This window comes from Scylla paramamosain, chromosome 23 (assembly GCF_035594125.1).
Source record: "Scylla paramamosain isolate STU-SP2022 chromosome 23, ASM3559412v1, whole genome shotgun sequence".
In the NCBI taxonomy this organism is placed as follows: domain Eukaryota; kingdom Metazoa; phylum Arthropoda; class Malacostraca; order Decapoda; family Portunidae; genus Scylla; species Scylla paramamosain.
The window spans coordinates 12244205-12270485 of record NC_087173.1 but is presented as its reverse complement, the minus strand read 5'-3'; the positions used below and the strand labels follow the sequence as shown (position 1 = coordinate 12270485).

Here is a 26281-nt window from a genome sequence, read left to right as displayed (position 1 = left end):
AATTGAGCCACAGAACACCTGAGAACATTGATATTTGCACCTGGAATAGTTACATAGCGCTTAAGGTCAATATTGCACCGGAAAATCACTTTGAAATCACTTGAAAAACAGAATTACCACTTGAAAACACATGACAAGCTTAATTAAATGACCGAAAACACTTGAGGAAAATTAATAAACACCTTAAGAGATTTAATTAACACTTCAAAACTAGAATACCACTTGAAAACACTAACCTAACCTAACCTAACCTAACCTAACCAAACTAACCTAACCTAACCTAACCTAACCAAACTAACCTAACCTAACCTAACCTAACCTAACCTTTGTGACTTAATTAACACTTGAAAAATACCTTAATTAGCACTTGAAAACTAGAATACCACTTGAAAACACTAACCTAACCTAACCTAACCTAACTAACCTAACCTAACCTAACCTAACCAAACTAACCTAACCTAACCTAACCTAACCTAACCTTTGTGACTTAATTAACACTTGAAAAATACCTTCAAAACTGAAATACTACTTGAAAAACACTTGAAAACACATTTGTGACTTAATTAACCTTTGAAAAACACCTTGAAAACTGGAATACCTTTTCAAAACAGCTGAAAACATCTTTGAGACTTAATTAACACTTGAAAACACTGGAAAACACCTTTGTGACTTAATTAACACTTGAAAAATTACCTTCAAAACTGAAATACCACTTGAAAAACACTTGAAAACACCTTTGTGACTTAATTAACATTTGAAAGTTTAATTATCACTTGAAAAAAACACTTGAAATTTTTTAATCATTACCTGAAAAACCTTTGAAACTTAATTATCACTTAGAAAGGAAAAAAGAAACTTGGAAAATTAAATAAAACCACTTGAAAACACTAACAATTATAAAAAAAAGACCCAGAACTAAAAAAAATAATAACTACCTGGAATTTATCAGAAAAAAACTAATTATTTCACCTGGAACGACTTTTGCAACCACTTGAGCGCACCTGTCACCCACTTAGCACCACCACCACCACCACCACAAGCCACTGGAACCACCTAGTACCACCTGAAATCCTGGAATCTACACTTTCACCCTGTACTGAAATCTGGAATAACCTGGAATTGTGTTGCAGCATTTAGAAGTGTCTGAGTTGAAACATTTCTTCAATACTTCAACTGTCACTATCAAAATACACTTATAAACATTAAGAACACATCAAAACACTCTCAAAACACACAAAACACCCCAAAACACACTCAAATACCCTTATAAACACTTAGAACACATCAAAACATACTCAAAACACACAAAACACCCCAAAACACACTCAAAACCACTCTAAACATCCCAAAACACACTTAAACACACACAAAAACATACCAGAACACTTAAATACACCAAAACACTTTTAAAACACACTTAAACACACCAAAACACATTCAAAACACACCAAAACACACTTAAACACACTCAAAACACACCAAAATACTCTCAAAACACACCAAAACACACTTAAACACACTCAAAACACTCCCAAACACACCCAAACACACTCAAAACATTCCCAAACACACTCAAACATACCTAAACACACCCCAAATTACCTCAAAAAACATCTCAAATATATCTTCATAAAACACTTGAACACACACATGGCTACCCATCACTAAAACTCAGCCACCCATCTCTTAAACACAAGGATATCCCATTTAAAACACCCATTCCTACACCTCCATTCCTGCCCATTCCAGCTCCAGTCAGCTTTTCCCCCAATCCTGTGCCTTCCAGTCAGTTCTGCCTTATTCCAGCACAATTCCAGTCTCTGCTGTATTCCTATTAAATTCCAGTCAGTTTTGGCCCATTTCCACCCATTCCTGTTAGATTTTCCTGTATTCCCAATCCATTCCAGTCTTGCTTCCCTTTATTTCCAGTCTGCTTAGCCCAATTCCAGTCCCATCTACCCCAATTCCAGTACTCCCCAATTTCTCCCCATCTCAGCCCATCACTGCTACACCCAACTTTAAAACACTGATCCAAACACCCGTTTAACTGCCCTCCCCAACCCTCACACACCCCTCAACACACACACACACACACACACACACACACACACAGATACCAATAAACACACCTAAAATATTTTAAAACACACAAAAAACACTAGATACACATCTAAACACACCCAAGACAGCTTCAGGCACACTCAAAACACCCCAAAATTTACCCAAAACACCGCATAACTTACCCAGACACCCCCAGGACCCCCAAACACCCCACCATGCCTCTCTCAATCACCAGTCACCACCACCTCAGCCCCACCATCAACATGTACAGCAAGGAAGGCGCAGGGGACTCGGGCCCTGACAGACACCACACTGGGGACTACCTGGCACCCTTAGCTTCTGTAGATCTGTCCCGTGTCAACACCCCTGGCGGATCACCCTCCCCATGACCCGGCCATCACCCCGCCCTTGAGGACCCCAATTGGGAGCCCCCGGAGGACCAAGGGATGTTGCTGAGGTCACACCTGATTCCGGAATCTTGACACCCCTTCAAGATTCCGAGCCGTTTAACGAAGAGCCGCCTGACAGGTTTGTTTTGGTTGTGTGTGTAGGTTTGTACGGCTCCACTGGGTTGGGGAGTGTTGTTTGGGGAGGTGTGGTGTCAGCTGTTGTGTTCCAGAGAGGCTTGGTTCATGTTTGTGTAGGTTTGGTAAGTGTGTTTTTGCTTTATATATATATATCTTTGGTTTTTATCTTATTGTCTTATCTTCTTCTTCTTCTTCTTCTATTTGCCTTTCTTCTTGTTCTTCTTCTTATTCATGTTTTTCTTGTTCTTATTCTTATTATTCTTCTCTTTCTGCCTCCTCGTTCTCCTTCCCCCTTCTTTCTCCTCCTCCTCCTCTGTCTTTTGTTATCCTCCTCCTCCTCCTCCTCCTCCTCCTCCTCCTCCTCCTCCTCCTCCTAACCTCTCTCCTCTTTCCAGGTACTGCCTTGTGTTCCTGACCTTAGTTGTGCACGGAGTCTGAACACTGATGCCTCGGAATATGTCATCACTGCCAAGAACGTATGTAGAGAGAGAGAGAGAGAGAGAGAGAGAGAGAGAGAGAGAGAGAGAGAGTTGTATTATCAATCATTCCCTATTCATTCTTTATTTCTTATTTTTGTTATTATTATTTTGTGTATCATTGAAGTGTATGTGTGTGTGTGTGTGAGAGAGAGAGAGAGAGACAGAATATTAAACTAATTTATCTTATTTGAATTACATATAAGGGGTGATTACATATTGGGGTGAGGGGGGGTGAGGGACACGTCTGAGTTAGTGTGGGTGTGTTTGGGTGTGTTTGGAGGTGTGTAGTGTTGTCTGGGTGTGTGTGTGTGTGTTTGCGGGTGTGTGGTGGTGTCTGGGTGTGTGTGTGTGTGTTTGCGGGTGTGTGGTGGTGTCTGGGTGTGTGTGTGTGTGTTTGCGGGTGTGTGGTGGTGTCTGGGTGTGTGTGTGTGTGTTTGCAGGTGTGTGGTGTTGTCTGGGTGTGTGTGTGTGTGTGTTTGCGGGTGTGTGGTGGTGTCTGGGTGTGTGTGGGTGTGTTTGGGGTTGTTCAGAGGTGTTTGGAAGTGTAAAGGAAATGAAGTTAATAATGACTAAGAAATGAAGGAATTACAGAGAGAGAGAGAGAGAGAGAGAGAGAGAGAGAGAGAGAGAGAGAGAGAGAGAGAGAGAGAGAGAGAGTTACCTTTAATTACTATGGGGAAAAAGAAAATTAAGTCAGATTTTTAAAGATAATAATTTTTTTTTCTTCTTAATTAAGGGTGAACTAATTGTCTTCCTCCTCCTCCTCCTCCTCCTCCTCCTCCTCCTCCTTTTCTTCTTCCTCTTCTTCCTTCTCCTTCTCCTTCTACCTATTCACCAGTCTTTTCTCAAGGGTGTAATTGCAGAAATGTTGTTAATCTGTCACTGGAACCTTAAAAACACCCTTGAAAACCTGTGTTAGTTCAATGAGAGCCTTTTAAAAGAGTGTTTCTCCTGTTAATAATATAGAAATGTTATTAATCTGTCTCTAGAACCTTAAAAACCCCCTTGAAAACCTGCATCACTTCAATTACAGCCTTTGGAAAGTAGTGGAGGTTCTCAAGAGTGTTTCTCCTGTTAATAATATAGAAATGTTATTAATCTGTCACTAGAACCTTAAAAACACCCTTGAAAACCTCCACCACTTCAACTAGAGAGAGAGAGAGAGAGAGAGAGAGAGAGAGATTCTAACTTAAACGTCTACTTTGATGATTGCAGAGGAAGACAGGAGGAGGAGGAGGAGGAGGAGGAGGAGGAGGAGGAGGAGGATAAATAATTTAGTTTCTATCTGTTTTTTTTTCTTTATCTCTTCCTTATCTTCTCTCCTCCTCCTCCTCCTCCTCCTCATCACCATCACCATTCCTGCTAACCCATTCCCCTCCCATTACAGTTGCCATTGGGATCTTCCAGAACACAGTGTATGGGACGGCTGCCCATCTCCCATTCAACTACACGGTGGCGGTGGTGCTGGACTCGGTAAGTGATGGGTGATGGGGAAGAAATGGGTGAAGAAATGGGTGACAGGGAGAAAATAATGTTTTTTTGTTTATTTATTTATTTTTTTTTGATGGGTAAGGAATGGGTGGTGGAGAAAATAGCGTTTTATTTATTTATTCATTTATTTATCTTCTTCCTGACCTCTTCTCCACTCAAGTAAACTATATCATGTCCCACCAATTCTCTCTCTCTCTCTCTCTCTCTCTCTCTCTCTCTCTTGAAGTTTTCTATTATTTTCTCTCAAATTAAAGAGGGGTGGTGGAGTTTGACCTCTCTATACCTCACCTGCCTATCACTGAAACTTTTGAATGGAGTTTACTTTAGGAGATACTAGCAGGTTAGGTGGTCACAAATATACCTCTCCTAGCTGAATTTACCGAGTAATTGAAATAACTATGTTTTCAGTTTGGTCTCCCACACACACACAGACAAAATTAAGTCTTTAAAAATACGATATAATTGCTAATATCTTGTGTGGAGTAGGTAATGTAGGCTTCACACATAAACAAACTTGAGTCTTTAGAGAATAAGTTATAATTCCTAATATCTTGTGTGGGAAAATGTTTTGGATTCATTTTAATTAAGTCATCCTCACCCATAAAACAAAGTTGAGTTAGAGGATATGATAAACAGATTACATCAAGCATTTATCAGACTGAAATGTGTTAGGCTTCAATACTGTAAAATGTTTTGGGACCGTAAGTAAAGCAGATATGTAAAGCCAGGAGTGTTCTAGAGCAAACAGTTTTTATCTTAAGTACAGCCACTGGGATTATGTGTGTAATGAAGATTTGTAGACCAAGAAATTCCCCCATCCACCCAAATAAAAAAATAAAAAAGATTTATATAATTGGATTGGTTCATCATTAACACTGTCACTAAAGCATTACAAAATAAGAACATGAGAAATTAATAATGGGAAAAATACGAAAAAAAGCCAGAGATAAATGCTAACATAACCATAACAAAGAAAATATTTAAGCCCGCGGTCTCTTCCCCTTGTAAGTCACGTAGCGCAGGGTCAGGAATGGCTTGGCTTCAAAATGTGGCTTTTTTTTTTCCTGCTCCCTCCTTCAGCTGCACTTTTCCCGCGGTGAGTAGAAAGATTAAGGTTAAGGGAATGTACAGATGCCTCGGTGTGCACTTAAATAGAGGAATTGTGGAAATACAGAATAGATATTTGTTTCCATTTGGGATTCTGTTGGTTTCTTGAGATTAATGAAGTTTTTGTTAGGAATTTCTCACTATAAGTAGCATATCCCATCAATGCAAGCTCATGAAAGACTGTCTACATTTAAAACCTTAATTTCTTAATAACAGGCTGGTGTGACTTGTATAAGGTTATTAATTTGATACTGCATGGCAAGATGTGTAGCAATGGGTGATCTTTTACCGTTTCACTGTGACACAAAGCAATTAGCAGTGCCAGAAGCAATGTGTGGAGTCCTTATAAGCATAACTGTAACACAAATTAATAACTGGGAACCCATTTTGACTAAGCCATAAGCCCAGTCATCCTGGGACCACATTCCTTCATGAGTGGCACCAGGTTAGGTGGTGGTAGTGGTGGTTAGGTTAGGTTAATGACTCCCTAGGGTGTGTGTGTGTGTGTGTGTGTGTGTGTGTGTGTGTGTGTGTGTGTGTGTGTGTGTGTGTGTGTGTGTTATATATATGCTTTTTTTTATTATTTTATTTATTTTATTTTTTATTTTATTTTTTTTTTTAGGGTGTGGTATAAAATTTCAGTTTAACAAAGTACATGCAATGTTGTTTTTTTGTTCCTGTGCCCCAGTCAAGCTTGAGTAGCTGGCTTGAGAGAGAGAGAGAGATGAACCACTTTTCACATTCCTTGTCTAAGAATGTCTAAGAATTGTCTAAGAATGAGAATTAGAATATTATGAAAACAGGGCTTTGCTGAGGTCATTAACCTAAGCTAAACTACCTTCATTAACCTCCTTCATTAACCTAATTTAACCAAAAATGACCTAGCCTAAAAAGTACTAATTTGCAAGTATTCACTAAATTAACTTGTACCGGGAAGGTCTCGTGTCTCGGGTCACGTCAAAGGAACACTTCAAGGGAATATTCATGAGGTGTGTGTGTGTGTGTGTGTGTGTGTGTGTGTGTGTGTGTGTGTGTAATAATAATAATAATAATAATAATAATAATAAACGGTTTATTCTTTAGGCAGTCAACAAAGTGAAAATGTACATTGGTGGTGGGGAAATACTTGACATTAATCCTAAAGGTAAGTCAAATCTAGAAGAGACTATTGATTGATGGCTCGCACCATGGTGGGAATCGCACTGAGTCTGTACCGGTCCTTACGTGGCACCTTTAGGGGCGTTATCTTATTGTGGTGTCTGGTGGCACGAGTAGGCCGAGGCGCGTCAGGCGGCAGCATGTTTCTGAGACGTGTGTGTGTGTGTGTGTGTGTGTGTGTGTGTGTGTGTGTGTGTGTGTGTGTGTGTGTGAGAGTGAGAGAGAGCTTATTTTCTTGTTAGGTGAGGTGAGTGTAGGTTAGGTTAGGTTAGGTTCAAGGGAATATTCATGAGGTGTGTGTGTGTGTGTGTGTGTGTGTGTGTGTGTGTGTGTGTGTGTGTGTGTGTGTGTGTGTGTGTGTGTGTGAGAGGTTGTTTTGTTGTTATGTGAGGTGAGTGTAGGTAGGTGTTATGCAGACTGTATATTGAAATATTTCAAGGCAGCTGTGTTATTAATATGCATTGAATACACATTGACACATTGATATGGTGTTATTTGGGAGGGACTAAAGGGCATTTTAATATAATTTTAATGTTAATTTATGGGTGCAGCTAACTAAGGTTTTGTACGTTGGAGAGTGTTGGGCTGCATTCATATCCTGTGTGGTGCCTCACCTTGCATTGTACTCATATTCATTCCAGACAAATAGCCAACCTTTGAACAAGAAATAACGGGTTCAAGCTTGAAAAATTTAGGTTTAGGAAGGAGATAGGAAAAAATTGGTTCTCAAATAGAGTGGTAGATGAGTGGAACGGACTCAGTAATCATGTAGTTAGTGGTAGGACACTAGAGAGCTTTAAGAGAAGATTAGACAAGTTTATGGATGGGGATAACAGATGGAAATAGGTTGGAGTGTTTCATACAGGGACTGCCACGTGTAAGCCTGCTCCCTTCTTGCAGCTTCCCTTATTTCTTATGTTCTTATGTTCTTATGTGATTGTATGGATGGCATATGAATTATTTAATGATCATCAATGTGATTTTCAGACACACTTCAGTCACAAGATGAATGCAGTCAGCTACAGCATGACATAGACAAGCTATAGACAGTTGAGAGAGGAAGAAGTCAGTGGCACCCTCACCTCAGACAAGACAAAGCTAACAATTGATAATGAAAGGTGACATTATTCTCTTTAAAGGACTCTATTATTATTGTACCCATGAAAGCTGTTCTATTTTTTATTTATTTCTCTGTATTATAAGTATTTTGTATGTAAACTCCGATCACAATCTCATATCTTTATCTTGTCCTATCACTCCAATCCCTCCTCAGGATCCCCCTAAGTGAAGGTGCCTCTGGCGTTTTGCCTCTGCTAGTTGGGGGGACCTGAGGAGGTACTTTGCTGATTTTCCTTGGAATGACTACTGCTTCCGTGTCAGAGACCCGTCTTTGTGTGCTGAGCGCATAACAGAGGTGATAGTGTCTGGCATGGAGGCGTACATTCCTCACTCTTTTTCTTGCCCTAAACCTTCTAAACCTTGGTTTAACACAGCTTGTTCTCGTGCTATACATGATAGAGAGGTGACCCACAAAAGGTACTTAAGCCTTCCATCACCAGAATCTCATGCACTTTATATTTCTGGCTGGAACCATGCCAAGTCTGTTCTCCAACTAGCCAAAAACTCCTTCATTAACAGAAAATGTCAAAACCTTTCAAGATCTAACTCCCCTCGTGATTTCTGGCATCTAGCCAAAAATATCTCCAATAACTTTGCTTCTTCTTCTTTCCCTCCTCTATTTCAACCAGATGGCACCACTGCTATCACATCTATTTCTAAAGCTGAACTCTTCACTAAAACCTTTGCTAAAAACTCTACCTTGGAGGATTCTGGGCTTGCTCCTCCCTCTCCTCCACCCTCTGACTACTTCATGCCACCTATTAAAATTCTTTGCAATGATGTCTTCCATGCCCTCGCTGGCCTAAACCCTCGGAAGGCTTATGGACCTGATGGGGTCCCTCCTATTGTTCTCCAAAACTGTGCCTCCGTGCTTGCACCTTGCCTTGTCAAACTCTTTCAGCTGTGTCTGTCAACATCTACCTTTCCTTCTTGCTGGAAGTTTGCCTACATTCAACCTGTTCCTAAAAAGGGTGACCGTTCTAATCCCTCAAACTACCGTCCTATTGCTTTAATTTCCTGCCTATCTAAAGTTTTTGAATCTATCCTCAACAGGGAGATTCTTAAACATCTATCACTTCACAACCTTCTATCTGATCGCCAGTATGGGTTCCGTCAAGGCCGCTCTACTGGTGATATTCTGGCTTTCCTTACTGAGTCTTGGTCATCCTCTTTTAGAGATTTTGGTGAAACTTTTGCTGTTGCCTTGGACATATCAAAAGCTTTTGATAGAGTCTGGCACAAAGCTTTGATTTCCAAACTATCCTCCTACGGTTTCTATCCTTCTCTCTGTAACTTCATCTCAAGTTTCCTTTCTGACCGTTCTATTGCTGCTGTGGTAGACAGTCACTGTTCTTCTCCTAAATCTATTAACAGTGGTGTTCCTCAGCGTTCTGTCACCCACTCTCTTCTTATTATTCATTAATGATCTTCTAAACCAAACTTCTTGTCTTATCCACTCCTACGCTGATGATACCACCCTGCACTTTTCCACGTCTTTTCATAGACGTCCAACCCTTCAGGAGATAAACATATCACGCAGGGAAGCCACAGAACGCCTGACTTCTGATCTTTCTAAAATTTCTGATTGGGGCAGAGCAAACTTGGTATTGTTCAATGCCTCAAAAAGTCAATTCCTCCATCTATCAACTCGACACAATCTTCCAGACAACTATCCCCTCTTCTTCAATGACACTCAACTGTCCCCCTCTTCTACACTGAACATCCTCGGTCTGTCCTTTACTTATAATCTGAACTGGAAACTTCACATCTCATCTCTAGCTAAAACAGCTTCTATGAAGTTAGGTGTTCTGAGACGTCTCCGCCAGTTTTTCTCACCCCCCCAGCTGCTAACTCTGTACAAGGGCCTTATCCGTCCATGTATGGAGTATGCTTCACATGTCTGGGGGGGTTCCACTCATACTGCTCTTCTAGACAGGGTGGAATCAAAAGCTTTTCGTCTCATCAACTCCTCTCCTCTAACTGACTGTCTTCAGCCTCTCTCACACCGCCGCAATGTTGCATCTCTAGCTGTCTTCTACCGCTATTTTCATGCTAACTGCTCTTCTGATCTTGCTAACTGCATGCCTCCCCTCCTTCCGCGGCCTCGCTGCACAAGACTTTCTTCTTTCTCTCACTCCTATTCTGTCCACCTCTCTAACGCAAGAGTTAACCAGTATTCTCAATCATTCATCCCTTTCTCTGGTAAACTCTGGAACTCCTTGCCTGCTTCTGTATTTCCACCTTCCTATGACTTGAATTCCTTCAAGAGGGAGGTTTCAAGACACTTATCCACCAATTTTTGACCACTGCTTTGACCCTTTTAAGGGACTGGCATTTCAGTGGGCATTTTTTTTTTATTAGATTTTTGTTGCCCTTGGCCAGTATCCTTCCTACATAAAAAAAAAAAAAAAAAAAAAAAAAAAAATCAATGTGATTTTCAGACACACTTCAGTCACAAGATGAATGCAGTCAGCTACAGCATGACATAGACAAGCTATAGACAGTTGAGAGAGGAAGAAGTCAGTGGCACCCTCACCTCAGACAAGACAAAGCTAACAATTGATAATGAAAGGTGACATTATTCTCTTTAAAGGACTCTATTATTATTGTACCCATGAAAGCTGTTCTATTTTTTATTTATTTCTCTGTATTATAAGTATTTTGTATGTAAACTCCGATCACAATCTCATATCTTTATCTTGTCCTATCACTCCAATCCCTCCTCAGGATCCCCCTAAGTGAAGGTGCCTCTGGTGTTTTGCCTCTGCTAGTTGGGGGGACCTGAGGAGGTATTTTGCTGATTTTCCTTGGAATGACTACTGCTTCCATGTCAGAGACCCGTCTTTGTGTGCTGAGCGCATAACAGAGGTGATAGTGTCTGGCATGGAGGCGTACATTCCTCACTCTTTTTCTTGCCCTAAACCTTCTAAACCTTGGTTTAACACAGCTTGTTCTCGTGCTATACATGATAGAGAGGTTGCCCACAAAAGGTACTTAAGCCTTCCATCACCAGAATCTCATGCACTTTATATTTCTGGCTGGAACCATGCCAAGTCTGTTCTCCAACTAGCCAAAAACTCCTTCATTAACAGAAAATGTCAAAACCTTTCAAGATCTAACTCCCCTCGTGATTTCTGGCATCTAACCAAAAATATCTCCAATAACTTTGCTTCTTCTTCTTTCCCTCCTCTATTTTAACCAGATGGCACCACTGCTATCACATCTATTTCTAAAGCTGAACTCTTTGCTCAAACCTTTGCTAAAAACTCTACCTTGGAGGATTCTGGGCTTGTTCCTCCCTCTCCTCCACCCTCTGACTACTTCATGCCACCTATTAAAATTCTTTGCAATGATGTTTTCCATGCCCTCGCTGGCCTAAACCCTTGGAAGGCTTATGGACCTGATGGGGTCCCTCCTATTGTTCTCCGAAACTGTGCCTCCGTGCTTGCACCTTGCCTAGTCAAACTCTTTCAGCTGTGTCTGTCAACATCTACCTTTCCTTCTTGCTGGAAGTTTGCCTACATTCAACCTGTTCCTAAAAAGGGTGACCGTTCTAATCCCTCAAACTACCGTCCTATTGCTTTAATTTCCTGCCTATCTAAAGTTTTTGAATCTATCCTCAACAGGGAGATTCTTAAACATCTATCACTTCACAACCTTCTATCTGATCGCCAGTATGGGTTCCGTCAAGGCCGCTCTACTGGTGATATTCTGGCTTTCCTTACTGAGTCTTGGTCATCCTCTTTTAGAGATTTTGGTGAAACTTTTGCTGTTGCCTTGGACATATCAAAAGCTTTTGATAGAGTCTGGCACAAAGCTTTGATTTCCAAACTATCCTCCTACGGTTTCTATCCTTCTCTCTGTAACTTCATCTCAAGTTTCCTTTCTGACCGTTCTATTGCTGCTGTGGTAGACAGTCACTGTTCTTCTCCTAAATCTATTAACAGTGGTGTTCCTCAGCGTTCTGTCACCCACTCTCTTCTTATTATTCATTAATGATCTTCTAAACCAAACTTCTTGTCTTATCCACTCCTACGCTGATGATACCACCCTGCACTTTTCCACGTCTTTTCATAGACGTCCAACCCTTCAGGAGATAAACATATCACGCAGGGAAGCCACAGAACGCCTGACTTCTGATCTTTCTAAAATTTCTGATTGGGGCAGAGCAAACTTGGTATTGTTCAATGCCTCAAAAAGTCAATTCCTCCATCTATCAACTCGACACAATCTTCCAGACAACTATCCCCTCTTCTTCAATGACACTCAACTGTCCCCCTCTTCTACACTGAACATCCTCGGTCTGTCCTTTACTTATAATCTGAACTGGAAACTTCACATCTCATCTCTAGCTAAAACAGCTTCTATGAAGTTAGGTGTTCTGAGACGTCTCCGCCAGTTTTTCTCACCCCCCCAGCTGCTAACTCTGTACAAGGGCCTTATCCGTCCATGTATGGAGTATGCTTCACATGTCTGGGGGGGTTCCACTCATACTGCTCTTCTAGACAGGGTGGAATCAAAAGCTTTTCGTCTCATCAACTCCTCTCCTCTAACTGACTGTCTTCAGCCTCTCTCACACCGCCGCAATGTTGCATCTCTAGCTGTCTTCTACCGCTATTTTCATGCTAACTGCTCTTCTGATCTTGCTAACTGCATGCCTCCCCTCCTTCCGCGGCCTCGCTGCACAAGACTTTCTTCTTTCTCTCACTCCTATTCTGTCCACCTCTCTAACGCAAGAGTTAACCAGTATTCTCAATCATTCATCCCTTTCTCTGGTAAACTCTGGAACTCCTTGCCTGCTTCTGTATTTCCACCTTCCTATGACTTGAATTCCTTCAAGAGGGAGGTTTCAAGACACTTATCCACCAATTTTTGACCACTGCTTTGACCCTTTTAAGGGACTGGCATTTCAGTGGGCATTTTTTTTTTATTAGATTTTTGTTGCCCTTGGCCAGTATCCTTCCTACATAAAAAAAAAAAAAAAAAAAAAAAAAAAAAATCAATGTGATTTTCAGACACACTTCAGTCACAAGATGAATGCAGTCAGCTACAGCATGACATAGACAAGCTATAGACAGTTGAGAGAGGAAGAAGTCAGTGGCACCCTCACCTCAGACAAGACAAAGCTAACAATTGATAATGAAAGGTGACATTATTCTCTTTAAAGGACTCTATTATTATTGTACCCATGAAAGCTGTTCTATTTTTTATTTATTTCTCTGTATTATAAGTATTTTGTATGTAAACTCCGATCACAATCTCATATCTTTATCTTGTCCTATCACTCCAATCCCTCCTCAGGATCCCCCTAAGTGAAGGTGCCTCTGGTGTTTTGCCTCTGCTAGTTGGGGGGACCTGAGGAGGTATTTTGCTGATTTTCCTTGGAATGACTACTGCTTCCATGTCAGAGACCCGTCTTTGTGTGCTGAGCGCATAACAGAGGTGATAGTGTCTGGCATGGAGGCGTACATTCCTCACTCTTTTTCTTGCCCTAAACCTTCTAAACCTTGGTTTAACACAGCTTGTTCTCGTGCTATACATGATAGAGAGGTTGCCCACAAAAGGTACTTAAGCCTTCCATCACCAGAATCTCATGCACTTTATATTTCTGGCTGGAACCATGCCAAGTCTGTTCTCCAACTAGCCAAAAACTCCTTCATTAACAGAAAATGTCAAAACCTTTCAAGATCTAACTCCCCTCGTGATTTCTGGCATCTAACCAAAAATATCTCCAATAACTTTGCTTCTTCTTCTTTCCCTCCTCTATTTTAACCAGATGGCACCACTGCTATCACATCTATTTCTAAAGCTGAACTCTTTGCTCAAACCTTTGCTAAAAACTCTACCTTGGAGGATTCTGGGCTTGTTCCTCCCTCTCCTCCACCCTCTGACTACTTCATGCCACCTATTAAAATTCTTTGCAATGATGTTTTCCATGCCCTCGCTGGCCTAAACCCTTGGAAGGCTTATGGACCTGATGGGGTCCCTCCTATTGTTCTCCGAAACTGTGCCTCCGTGCTTGCACCTTGCCTAGTCAAACTCTTTCAGCTGTGTCTGTCAACATCTACCTTTCCTTCTTGCTGGAAGTTTGCCTACATTCAACCTGTTCCTAAAAAGGGTGACCGTTCTAATCCCTCAAACTACCGTCCTATTGCTTTAATTTCCTGCCTATCTAAAGTTTTTGAATCTATCCTCAACAGGGAGATTCTTAAACATCTATCACTTCACAACCTTCTATCTGATCGCCAGTATGGGTTCCGTCAAGGCCGCTCTACTGGTGATATTCTGGCTTTCCTTACTGAGTCTTGGTCATCCTCTTTTAGAGATTTTGGTGAAACTTTTGCTGTTGCCTTGGACATATCAAAAGCTTTTGATAGAGTCTGGCACAAAGCTTTGATTTCCAAACTATCCTCCTACGGTTTCTATCCTTCTCTCTGTAACTTCATCTCAAGTTTCCTTTCTGACCGTTCTATTGCTGCTGTGGTAGACAGTCACTGTTCTTCTCCTAAATCTATTAACAGTGGTGTTCCTCAGCGTTCTGTCACCCACTCTCTTCTTATTATTCATTAATGATCTTCTAAACCAAACTTCTTGTCTTATCCACTCCTACGCTGATGATACCACCCTGCACTTTTCCACGTCTTTTCATAGACGTCCAACCCTTCAGGAGATAAACATATCACGCAGGGAAGCCACAGAACGCCTGACTTCTGATCTTTCTAAAATTTCTGATTGGGGCAGAGCAAACTTGGTATTGTTCAATGCCTCAAAAAGTCAATTCCTCCATCTATCAACTCGACACAATCTTCCAGACAACTATCCCCTCTTCTTCAATGACACTCAACTGTCCCCCTCTTCTACACTGAACATCCTCGGTCTGTCCTTTACTTATAATCTGAACTGGAAACTTCACATCTCATCTCTAGCTAAAACAGCTTCTATGAAGTTAGGTGTTCTGAGACGTCTCCGCCAGTTTTTCTCACCCCCCCAGCTGCTAACTCTGTACAAGGGCCTTATCCGTCCATGTATGGAGTATGCTTCACATGTCTGGGGGGGTTCCACTCATACTGCTCTTCTAGACAGGGTGGAATCAAAAGCTTTTCGTCTCATCAACTCCTCTCCTCTAACTGACTGTCTTCAGCCTCTCTCACACCGCCGCAATGTTGCATCTCTAGCTGTCTTCTACCGCTATTTTCATGCTAACTGCTCTTCTGATCTTGCTAACTGCATGCCTCCCCTCCTTCCGCGGCCTCGCTGCACAAGACTTTCTTCTTTCTCTCACTCCTATTCTGTCCACCTCTCTAACGCAAGAGTTAACCAGTATTCTCAATCATTCATCCCTTTCTCTGGTAAACTCTGGAACTCCTTGCCTGCTTCTGTATTTCCACCTTCCTATGACTTGAATTCCTTCAAGAGGGAGGTTTCAAGACACTTATCCACCAATTTTTGACCACTGCTTTGACCCTTTTAAGGGACTGGCATTTCAGTGGGCATTTTTTTTTTATTAGATTTTTGTTGCCCTTGGCCAGTATCCTTCCTACATAAAAAAAAAAAAAAAAAAAAAAAAAAAATCAATGTGATTTTCAGACACACTTCAGTCACAAGATGAATGCAGTCAGCTACAGCATGACATAGACAAGCTATAGACAGTTGAGAGAGGAAGAAGTCAGTGGCACCCTCACCTCAGACAAGACAAAGCTAACAATTGATAATGAAAGGTGACATTATTCTCTTTAAAGGACTCTATTATTATTGTACCCATGAAAGCTGTTCTATTTTTTATTTATTTCTCTGTATTATAAGTATTTTGTATGTAAACTCCGATCACAATCTCATATCTTTATCTTGTCCTATCACTCCAATCCCTCCTCAGGATCCCCCTAAGTGAAGGTGCCTCTGGTGTTTTGCCTCTGCTAGTTGGGGGGACCTGAGGAGGTATTTTGCTGATTTTCCTTGGAATGACTACTGCTTCCATGTCAGAGACCCGTCTTTGTGTGCTGAGCGCATAACAGAGGTGATAGTGTCTGGCATGGAGGCGTACATTCCTCACTCTTTTTCTTGCCCTAAACCTTCTAAACCTTGGTTTAACACAGCTTGTTCTCGTGCTATACATGATAGAGAGGTTGCCCACAAAAGGTACTTAAGCCTTCCATCACCAGAATCTCATGCACTTTATATTTCTGCCCAGAACCATGCCAAGTCTGTTCTCCAACTAGCCAAAAACTCCTTCATTAACAGAAAATGTCAAAACCTTTCAAGATCTAACTCCCCTCGTGATTTCTGGCATCTAACCAAAAATATCTCCAATAACTTTGCTTCTTCTTCTTTCCCTCCTCTATTTTAACCAGATGGCACCACTGCTATCACATCTATTTCTAAAGCTGAACTCTTTGCTCAAACCTTTGCTAAAAACTCTACCTTGGAGGATTCTGGGCTTGTTCCTCCCTCTCCTCCACCCTCTGACTACTTCATGCCACCTATTAAAATTCTTTGCAATGATGTTTTCCATGCCCTCGCTGGCCTAAACCCTTGGAAGGCTTATGGACCTGATGGGGTCCCTCCTATTGTTCTCCGAAACTGTGCCTCCGTGCTTGCACCTTGCCTAGTCAAACTCTTTCAGCTGTGTCTGTCAACATCTACCTTTCCTTCTTGCTGGAAGTTTGCCTACATTCAACCTGTTCCTAAAAAGGGTGACCGTTCTAATCCCTCAAACTACCGTCCTATTGCTTTAATTTCCTGCCTATCTAAAGTTTTTGAATCTATCCTCAACAGGGAGATTCTTAAACATCTATCACTTCACAACCTTCTATCTGATCGCCAGTATGGGTTCCGTCAAGGCCGCTCTACTGGTGATATTCTGGCTTTCCTTACTGAGTCTTGGTCATCCTCTTTTAGAGATTTTGGTGAAACTTTTGCTGTTGCCTTGGACATATCAAAAGCTTTTGATAGAGTCTGGCACAAAGCTTTGATTTCCAAACTATCCTCCTACGGTTTCTATCCTTCTCTCTGTAACTTCATCTCAAGTTTCCTTTCTGACCGTTCTATTGCTGCTGTGGTAGACAGTCACTGTTCTTCTCCTAAATCTATTAACAGTGGTGTTCCTCAGCGTTCTGTCACCCACTCTCTTCTTATTATTCATTAATGATCTTCTAAACCAAACTTCTTGTCTTATCCACTCCTACGCTGATGATACCACCCTGCACTTTTCCACGTCTTTTCATAGACGTCCAACCCTTCAGGAGATAAACATATCACGCAGGGAAGCCACAGAACGCCTGACTTCTGATCTTTCTAAAATTTCTGATTGGGGCAGAGCAAACTTGGTATTGTTCAATGCCTCAAAAAGTCAATTCCTCCATCTATCAACTCGACACAATCTTCCAGACAACTATCCCCTCTTCTTCAATGACACTCAACTGTCCCCCTCTTCTACACTGAACATCCTCGGTCTGTCCTTTACTTATAATCTGAACTGGAAACTTCACATCTCATCTCTAGCTAAAACAGCTTCTATGAAGTTAGGTGTTCTGAGACGTCTCCGCCAGTTTTTCTCACCCCCCCAGCTGCTAACTCTGTACAAGGGCCTTATCCGTCCATGTATGGAGTATGCTTCACATGTCTGGGGGGGTTCCACTCATACTGCTCTTCTAGACAGGGTGGAATCAAAAGCTTTTCGTCTCATCAACTCCTCTCCTCTAACTGACTGTCTTCAGCCTCTCTCACACCGCCGCAATGTTGCATCTCTAGCTGTCTTCTACCGCTATTTTCATGCTAACTGCTCTTCTGATCTTGCTAACTGCATGCCTCCCCTCCTTCCGCGGCCTCGCTGCACAAGACTTTCTTCTTTCTCTCACTCCTATTCTGTCCACCTCTCTAACGCAAGAGTTAACCAGTATTCTCAATCATTCATCCCTTTCTCTGGTAAACTCTGGAACTCCTTGCCTGCTTCTGTATTTCCACCTTCCTATGACTTGAATTCCTTCAAGAGGGAGGTTTCAAGACACTTATCCACCAATTTTTGACCACTGCTTTGACCCTTTTAAGGGACTGGCATTTCAGTGGGCATTTTTTTTTTATTAGATTTTTGTTGCCCTTGGCCAGTATCCTTCCTACATAAAAAAAAAAAAAAAAAAAAAAAAAAAAAAAAATCAATGTGATTTTCAGACACACTTCAGTCACAAGATGAATGCAGTCAGCTACAGCATGACATAGACAAGCTATAGACAGTTGAGAGAGGAAGAAGTCAGTGGCACCCTCACCTCAGACAAGACAAAGCTAACAATTGATAATGAAAGGTGACATTATTCTCTTTAAAGGACTCTATTATTATTGTACCCATGAAAGCTGTTCTATTTTTTATTTATTTCTCTGTATTATAAGTATTTTGTATGTAAACTCCGATCACAATCTCATATCTTTATCTTGTCCTATCACTCCAATCCCTCCTCAGGATCCCCCTAAGTGAAGGTGCCTCTGGTGTTTTGCCTCTGCTAGTTGGGGGGACCTGAGGAGGTATTTTGCTGATTTTCCTTGGAATGACTACTGCTTCCATGTCAGAGACCCGTCTTTGTGTGCTGAGCGCATAACAGAGGTGATAGTGTCTGGCATGGAGGCGTACATTCCTCACTCTTTTTCTTGCCCTAAACCTTCTAAACCTTGGTTTAACACAGCTTGTTCTCGTGCTATACATGATAGAGAGGTTGCCCACAAAAGGTACTTAAGCCTTCCATCACCAGAATCTCATGCACTTTATATTTCTGCCCAGAACCATGCCAAGTCTGTTCTCCAACTAGCCAAAAACTCCTTCATTAACAGAAAATGTCAAAACCTTTCAAGATCTAACTCCCCTCGTGATTTCTGGCATCTAACCAAAAATATCTCCAATAACTTTGCTTCTTCTTCTTTCCCTCCTCTATTTTAACCAGATGGCACCACTGCTATCACATCTATTTCTAAAGCTGAACTCTTTGCTCAAACCTTTGCTAAAAACTCTACCTTGGAGGATTCTGGGCTTGTTCCTCCCTCTCCTCCACCCTCTGACTACTTCATGCCACCTATTAAAATTCTTTGCAATGATGTTTTCCATGCCCTCGCTGGCCTAAACCCTCGGAAGGCTTATGGACCTGATGGGGTCCCTCCTATTGTTCTCCGAAACTGTGCCTCCGTGCTTGCACCTTGCCTAGTCAAACTCTTTCAGCTGTGTCTGTCAACATCTACCTTTCCTTCTTGCTGGAAGTTTGCCTACATTCAACCTGTTCCTAAAAAGGGTGACCGTTCTAATCCCTCAAACTACCGTCCTATTGCTTTAATTTCCTGCCTATCTAAAGTTTTTGAATCTATCCTCAACAGGGAGATTCTTAAACATCTATCACTTCACAACCTTCTATCTGATCGCCAGTATGGGTTCCGTCAAGGCCGCTCTACTGGTGATATTCTGGCTTTCCTTACTGAGTCTTGGTCATCCTCTTTTAGAGATTTTGGTGAAACTTTTGCTGTTGCCTTGGACATATCAAAAGCTTTTGATAGAGTCTGGCACAAAGCTTTGATTTCCAAACTATCCTCCTACGGTTTCTATCCTTCTCTCTGTAACTTCATCTCAAGTTTCCTTTCTGACCGTTCTATTGCTGCTGTGGTAGACAGTCACTGTTCTTCTCCTAAATCTATTAACAGTGGTGTTCCTCAGCGTTCTGTCACCCACTCTCTTCTTATTATTCATTAATGATCTTCTAAACCAAACTTCTTGTCTTATCCACTCCTACGCTGATGATACCACCCTGCACTTTTCCACGTCTTTTCATAGACGTCCAACCCTTCAGGAGATAAACATATCACGCAGGGAAGCCACAGAACGCCTGACTTCTGATCTTTCTAAAATTTCTGATTGGGGCAGAGCAAACTTGGTATTGTTCAATGCCTCAAAAAGTCAATTCCTCCATCTATCAACTCGACACAATCTTCCAGACAACTATCCCCTCTTCTTCAATGACACTCAACTGTCCCCCTCTTCTACACTGAACATCCTCGGTCTGTCCTTTACTTATAATCTGAACTGGAAACTTCACATCTCATCTCTAGCTAAAACAGCTTCTATGAAGTTAGGTGTTCTGAGACGTCTCCGCCAGTTTTTCTCACCCCCCCAGCTGCTAACTCTGTACAAGGGCCTTATCCGTCCATGTATGGAGTATGCTTCACATGTCTGGGGGGGTTCCACTCATACTGCTCTTCTAGACAGGGTGGAATCAAAAGCTTTTCGTCTCATCAACTCCTCTCCTCTAACTGACTGTCTTCAGCCTCTCTCACACCGCCGCAATGTTGCATCTCTAGCTGTCTTCTACCGCTATTTTCATGCTAACTGCTCTTCTGATCTTGCTAACTGCATGCCTCCCCTCCTTCCGCGGCCTCGCTGCACAAGACTTTCTTCTTTCTCTCACTCCTATTCTGTCCACCTCTCTAACGCAAGAGTTAACCAGTATTCTCAATCATTCATCCCTTTCTCTGGTAAACTCTGGAACTCCTTGCCTGCTTCTGTATTTCCACCTTCCTATGACTTGAATTCCTTCAAGAGGGAGGTTTCAAGACACTTATCCACCAATTTTTGACCACTGCTTTGACCCTTTTAAGGGACTGGCATTTCAGTGGGCATTTTTTTTTTATTAGATTTTTGTTGCCCTTGGCCAGTATCCTTCCTACATAAAAAAAAAAAAAAAAAAAAAAAAAAAAAAAAATCAATGTGATTTTCAGACACACTTCAGTCACAAGATGAATGCAGTCAGCTACAGCATGACATAGACAAGCTATAGACAGTTGAGAGAGGAAGAAGTCAGTGGCACCCTCACCTCAGACAAGACAAAGCTAACAATTGATAATGAAAGGTGACATTATTCTCTTTAAAGGACTCTATTATTATTGTACCCATGAAAGCTGTTCTATTTTTTATTTATTTCTCTGTATTATAAGTATTTTGTATGTAAACTCCGATCACAATCTCATATCTTTATCTTGTCCTATCACTCCAATCCCTCCTCAGGATCCCCCTAAGTGAAGGTGCCTCTGGTGTTTTGCCTCTGCTAGTTGGGGGGACCTGAGGAGGTATTTTGCTGATTTTCCTTGGAATGACTACTGCTTCCATGTCAGAGACCCGTCTTTGTGTGCTGAGCGCATAACAGAGGTGATAGTGTCTGGCATGGAGGCGTACATTCCTCACTCTTTTTCTTGCCCTAAACCTTCTAAACCTTGGTTTAACACAGCTTGTTCTCGTGCTATACATGATAGAGAGGTTGCCCACAAAAGGTACTTAAGCCTTCCATCACCAGAATCTCATGCACTTTATATTTCTGCCCAGAACCATGCCAAGTCTGTTCTCCAACTAGCCAAAAACTCCTTCATTAACAGAAAATGTCAAAACCTTTCAAGATCTAACTCCCCTCGTGATTTCTGGCATCTAACCAAAAATATCTCCAATAACTTTGCTTCTTCTTCTTTCCCTCCTCTATTTTAACCAGATGGCACCACTGCTATCACATCTATTTCTAAAGCTGAACTCTTTGCTCAAACCTTTGCTAAAAACTCTACCTTGGAGGATTCTGGGCTTGTTCCTCCCTCTCCTCCACCCTCTGACTACTTCATGCCACCTATTAAAATTCTTTGCAATGATGTTTTCCATGCCCTCGCTGGCCTAAACCCTCGGAAGGCTTATGGACCTGATGGGGTCCCTCCTATTGTTCTCCGAAACTGTGCCTCCGTGCTTGCACCTTGCCTAGTCAAACTCTTTCAGCTGTGTCTGTCAACATCTACCTTTCCTTCTTGCTGGAAGTTTGCCTACATTCAACCTGTTCCTAAAAAGGGTGACCGTTCTAATCCCTCAAACTACCGTCCTATTGCTTTAATTTCCTGCCTATCTAAAGTTTTTGAATCTATCCTCAACAGGGAGATTCTTAAACATCTATCACTTCACAACCTTCTATCTGATCGCCAGTATGGGTTCCGTCAAGGCCGCTCTACTGGTGATATTCTGGCTTTCCTTACTGAGTCTTGGTCATCCTCTTTTAGAGATTTTGGTGAAACTTTTGCTGTTGCCTTGGACATATCAAAAGCTTTTGATAGAGTCTGGCACAAAGCTTTGATTTCCAAACTATCCTCCTACGGTTTCTATCCTTCTCTCTGTAACTTCATCTCAAGTTTCCTTTCTGACCGTTCTATTGCTGCTGTGGTAGACAGTCACTGTTCTTCTCCTAAATCTATTAACAGTGGTGTTCCTCAGCGTTCTGTCACCCACTCTCTTCTTATTATTCATTAATGATCTTCTAAACCAAACTTCTTGTCTTATCCACTCCTACGCTGATGATACCACCCTGCACTTTTCCACGTCTTTTCATAGACGTCCAACCCTTCAGGAGATAAACATATCACGCAGGGAAGCCACAGAACGCCTGACTTCTGATCTTTCTAAAATTTCTGATTGGGGCAGAGCAAACTTGGTATTGTTCAATGCCTCAAAAAGTCAATTCCTCCATCTATCAACTCGACACAATCTTCCAGACAACTATCCCCTCTTCTTCAATGACACTCAACTGTCCCCCTCTTCTACACTGAACATCCTCGGTCTGTCCTTTACTTATAATCTGAACTGGAAACTTCACATCTCATCTCTAGCTAAAACAGCTTCTATGAAGTTGGGTGTTCTGAGACGTCTCCGCCAGTTTTTCTCACCCCCCCAGCTGCTAACTCTGTACAAGGGCCTTATCCGTCCATGTATGGAGTATGCTTCACATGTCTGGGGGGGTTCCACTCATACTGCTCTTCTAGACAGGGTGGAATCAAAAGCTTTTCGTCTCATCAACTCCTCTCCTCTAACTGACTGTCTTCAGCCTCTCTCACACCGCCGCAATGTTGCATCTCTAGCTGTCTTCTACCGCTATTTTCATGCTAACTGCTCTTCTGATCTTGCTAACTGCATGCCTCCCCTCCTTCCGCGGCCTCGCTGCACAAGACTTTCTTCTTTCTCTCACTCCTATTCTGTCCACCTCTCTAACGCAAGAGTTAACCAGTATTCTCAATCATTCATCCCTTTCTCTGGTAAACTCTGGAACTCCTTGCCTGCTTCTGTATTTCCACCTTCCTATGACTTGAATTCCTTCAAGAGGGAGGTTTCAAGACACTTATCCACCAATTTTTGACCACTGCTTTGACCCTTTTAAGGGACTGGCATTTCAGTGGGCATTTTTTTTTTATTAGATTTTTGTTGCCCTTGGCCAGTATCCTTCCTACATAAAAAAAAAAAAAAAAAAAAAAAAAAAAAAAAATCAATGTGATTTTCAGACACACTTCAGTCACAAGATGAATGCAGTCAGCTACAGCATGACATAGACAAGCTATAGACAGTTGAGAGAGGAAGAAGTCAGTGGCACCCTCACCTCAGACAAGACAAAGCTAACAATTGATAATGAAAGGTGACATTATTCTCTTTAAAGGACTCTATTATTATTGTACCCATGAAAGCTGTTCTATTTTTTATTTATTTCTCTGTATTATAAGTATTTTGTATGTAAACTCCGATCACAATCTCATATCTTTATCTTGTCCTATCACTCCAATCCCTCCTCAGGATCCCCCTAAGTGAAGGTGCCTCTGGTGTTTTGCCTCTGCTAGTTGGGGGGACCTGAGGAGGTATTTTGCTGATTTTCCTTGGAATGACTACTGCTTCCATGTCAGAGACCCGTCTTTGTGTGCTGAGCGCATAACAGAGGTGATAGTGTCTGGCATGGAGGCGTACATTCCTCACTCTTTTTCTTGCCCTAAACCTTCTAAACCTTGGTTTAACACAGCTTGTTCTCGTGCTATACATGATAGAGAGGTTGCCCACAAAAGGTACTTAAGCCTTCCATCACCAGAATCTCATGCACTTTATATTTCTGCCCAGAACCATGCCAAGTCTGTTCTCCAACTAGCCAAAAACTCCTTCATTAACAGAAAATGTCAAAACCTTTCAAGATCTAACTCCCCTCGTGATTTCTGGCATCTAACCAAAAATATCTCCAATAACTTTGCTTCTTCTTCTTTCCCTCCTCTATTTTAACCAGATGGCACCACTGCTATCACATCTATTTCTAAAGCTGAACTCTTTGCTCAAACCTTTGCTAAAAACTCTACCTTGGAGGATTCTGGGCTTGTTCCTCCCTCTCCTCCACCCTCTGACTACTTCATGCCACCTATTAAAATTCTTTGCAATGATGTTTTCCATGCCCTCGCTGGCCTAAACCCTCGGAAGGCTTATGGACCTGATGGGGTCCCTCCTATTGTTCTCCGAAACTGTGCCTCCGTGCTTGCACCTTGCCTAGTCAAACTCTTTCAGCTGTGTCTGTCAACATCTACCTTTCCTTCTTGCTGGAAGTTTGCCTACATTCAACCTGTTCCTAAAAAGGGTGACCGTTCTAATCCCTCAAACTACCGTCCTATTGCTTTAATTTCCTGCCTATCTAAAGTTTTTGAATCTATCCTCAACAGGGAGATTCTTAAACATCTATCACTTCACAACCTTCTATCTGATCGCCAGTATGGGTTCCGTCAAGGCCGCTCTACTGGTGATATTCTGGCTTTCCTTACTGAGTCTTGGTCATCCTCTTTTAGAGATTTTGGTGAAACTTTTGCTGTTGCCTTGGACATATCAAAAGCTTTTGATAGAGTCTGGCACAAAGCTTTGATTTCCAAACTATCCTCCTACGGTTTCTATCCTTCTCTCTGTAACTTCATCTCAAGTTTCCTTTCTGACCGTTCTATTGCTGCTGTGGTAGACAGTCACTGTTCTTCTCCTAAATCTATTAACAGTGGTGTTCCTCAGCGTTCTGTCACCCACTCTCTTCTTATTATTCATTAATGATCTTCTAAACCAAACTTCTTGTCTTATCCACTCCTACGCTGATGATACCACCCTGCACTTTTCCACGTCTTTTCATAGACGTCCAACCCTTCAGGAGATAAACATATCACGCAGGGAAGCCACAGAACGCCTGACTTCTGATCTTTCTAAAATTTCTGATTGGGGCAGAGCAAACTTGGTATTGTTCAATGCCTCAAAAAGTCAATTCCTCCATCTATCAACTCGACACAATCTTCCAGACAACTATCCCCTCTTCTTCAATGACACTCAACTGTCCCCCTCTTCTACACTGAACATCCTCGGTCTGTCCTTTACTTATAATCTGAACTGGAAACTTCACATCTCATCTCTAGCTAAAACAGCTTCTATGAAGTTGGGTGTTCTGAGACGTCTCCGCCAGTTTTTCTCACCCCCCCAGCTGCTAACTCTGTACAAGGGCCTTATCCGTCCATGTATGGAGTATGCTTCACATGTCTGGGGGGGTTCCACTCATACTGCTCTTCTAGACAGGGTGGAATCAAAAGCTTTTCGTCTCATCAACTCCTCTCCTCTAACTGACTGTCTTCAGCCTCTCTCACACCGCCGCAATGTTGCATCTCTAGCTGTCTTCTACCGCTATTTTCATGCTAACTGCTCTTCTGATCTTGCTAACTGCATGCCTCCCCTCCTTCCGCGGCCTCGCTGCACAAGACTTTCTTCTTTCTCTCACTCCTATTCTGTCCACCTCTCTAACGCAAGAGTTAACCAGTATTCTCAATCATTCATCCCTTTCTCTGGTAAACTCTGGAACTCCTTGCCTGCTTCTGTATTTCCACCTTCCTATGACTTGAATTCCTTCAAGAGGGAGGTTTCAAGACACTTATCCACCAATTTTTGACCACTGCTTTGACCCTTTTAAGGGACTGGCATTTCAGTGGGCATTTTTTTTTTATTAGATTTTTGTTGCCCTTGGCCAGTATCCTTCCTACATAAAAAAAAAAAAAAAAAAAAAAAAAAAATCAATGTGATTTTCAGACACACTTCAGTCACAAGATGAATGCAGTCAGCTACAGCATGACATAGACAAGCTATAGACAGTTGAGAGAGGAAGAAGTCAGTGGCACCCTCACCTCAGACAAGACAAAGCTAACAATTGATAATGAAAGGTGACATTATTCTCTTTAAAGGACTCTATTATTATTGTACCCATGAAAGCTGTTCTATTTTTTATTTATTTCTCTGTATTATAAGTATTTTGTATGTAAACTCCGATCACAATCTCATATCTTTATCTTGTCCTATCACTCCAATCCCTCCTCAGGATCCCCCTAAGTGAAGGTGCCTCTGGTGTTTTGCCTCTGCTAGTTGGGGGGACCTGAGGAGGTATTTTGCTGATTTTCCTTGGAATGACTACTGCTTCCATGTCAGAGACCCGTCTTTGTGTGCTGAGCGCATAACAGAGGTGATAGTGTCTGGCATGGAGG

The 26281-nt window shown here is 41.9% G+C and overlaps 2 long non-coding RNA genes across 2 annotated transcripts; both read left to right on the top strand.

The window, feature by feature from the left end:
* The first annotated feature begins 4552 nt into the window (after positions 1-4552).
* Positions 4553-10537, top strand: LOC135112220 (uncharacterized). The gene is made up of 3 exons (XR_010274168.1): positions 4553-5654; positions 7811-7941; positions 10384-10537. It is a non-coding gene; the product is annotated as an uncharacterized LOC135112220 (long non-coding RNA).
* A 6463-nt stretch (positions 10538-17000) lies between these two features.
* Positions 17001-26018, top strand: LOC135112460 (uncharacterized). Its single transcript, XR_010274402.1, has 4 exons — positions 17001-18237; positions 20684-20814; positions 23261-23391; positions 25833-26018. It is a non-coding gene; the product is annotated as an uncharacterized LOC135112460 (long non-coding RNA).
* The last annotated feature ends 263 nt before the right edge of the window (positions 26019-26281 follow it).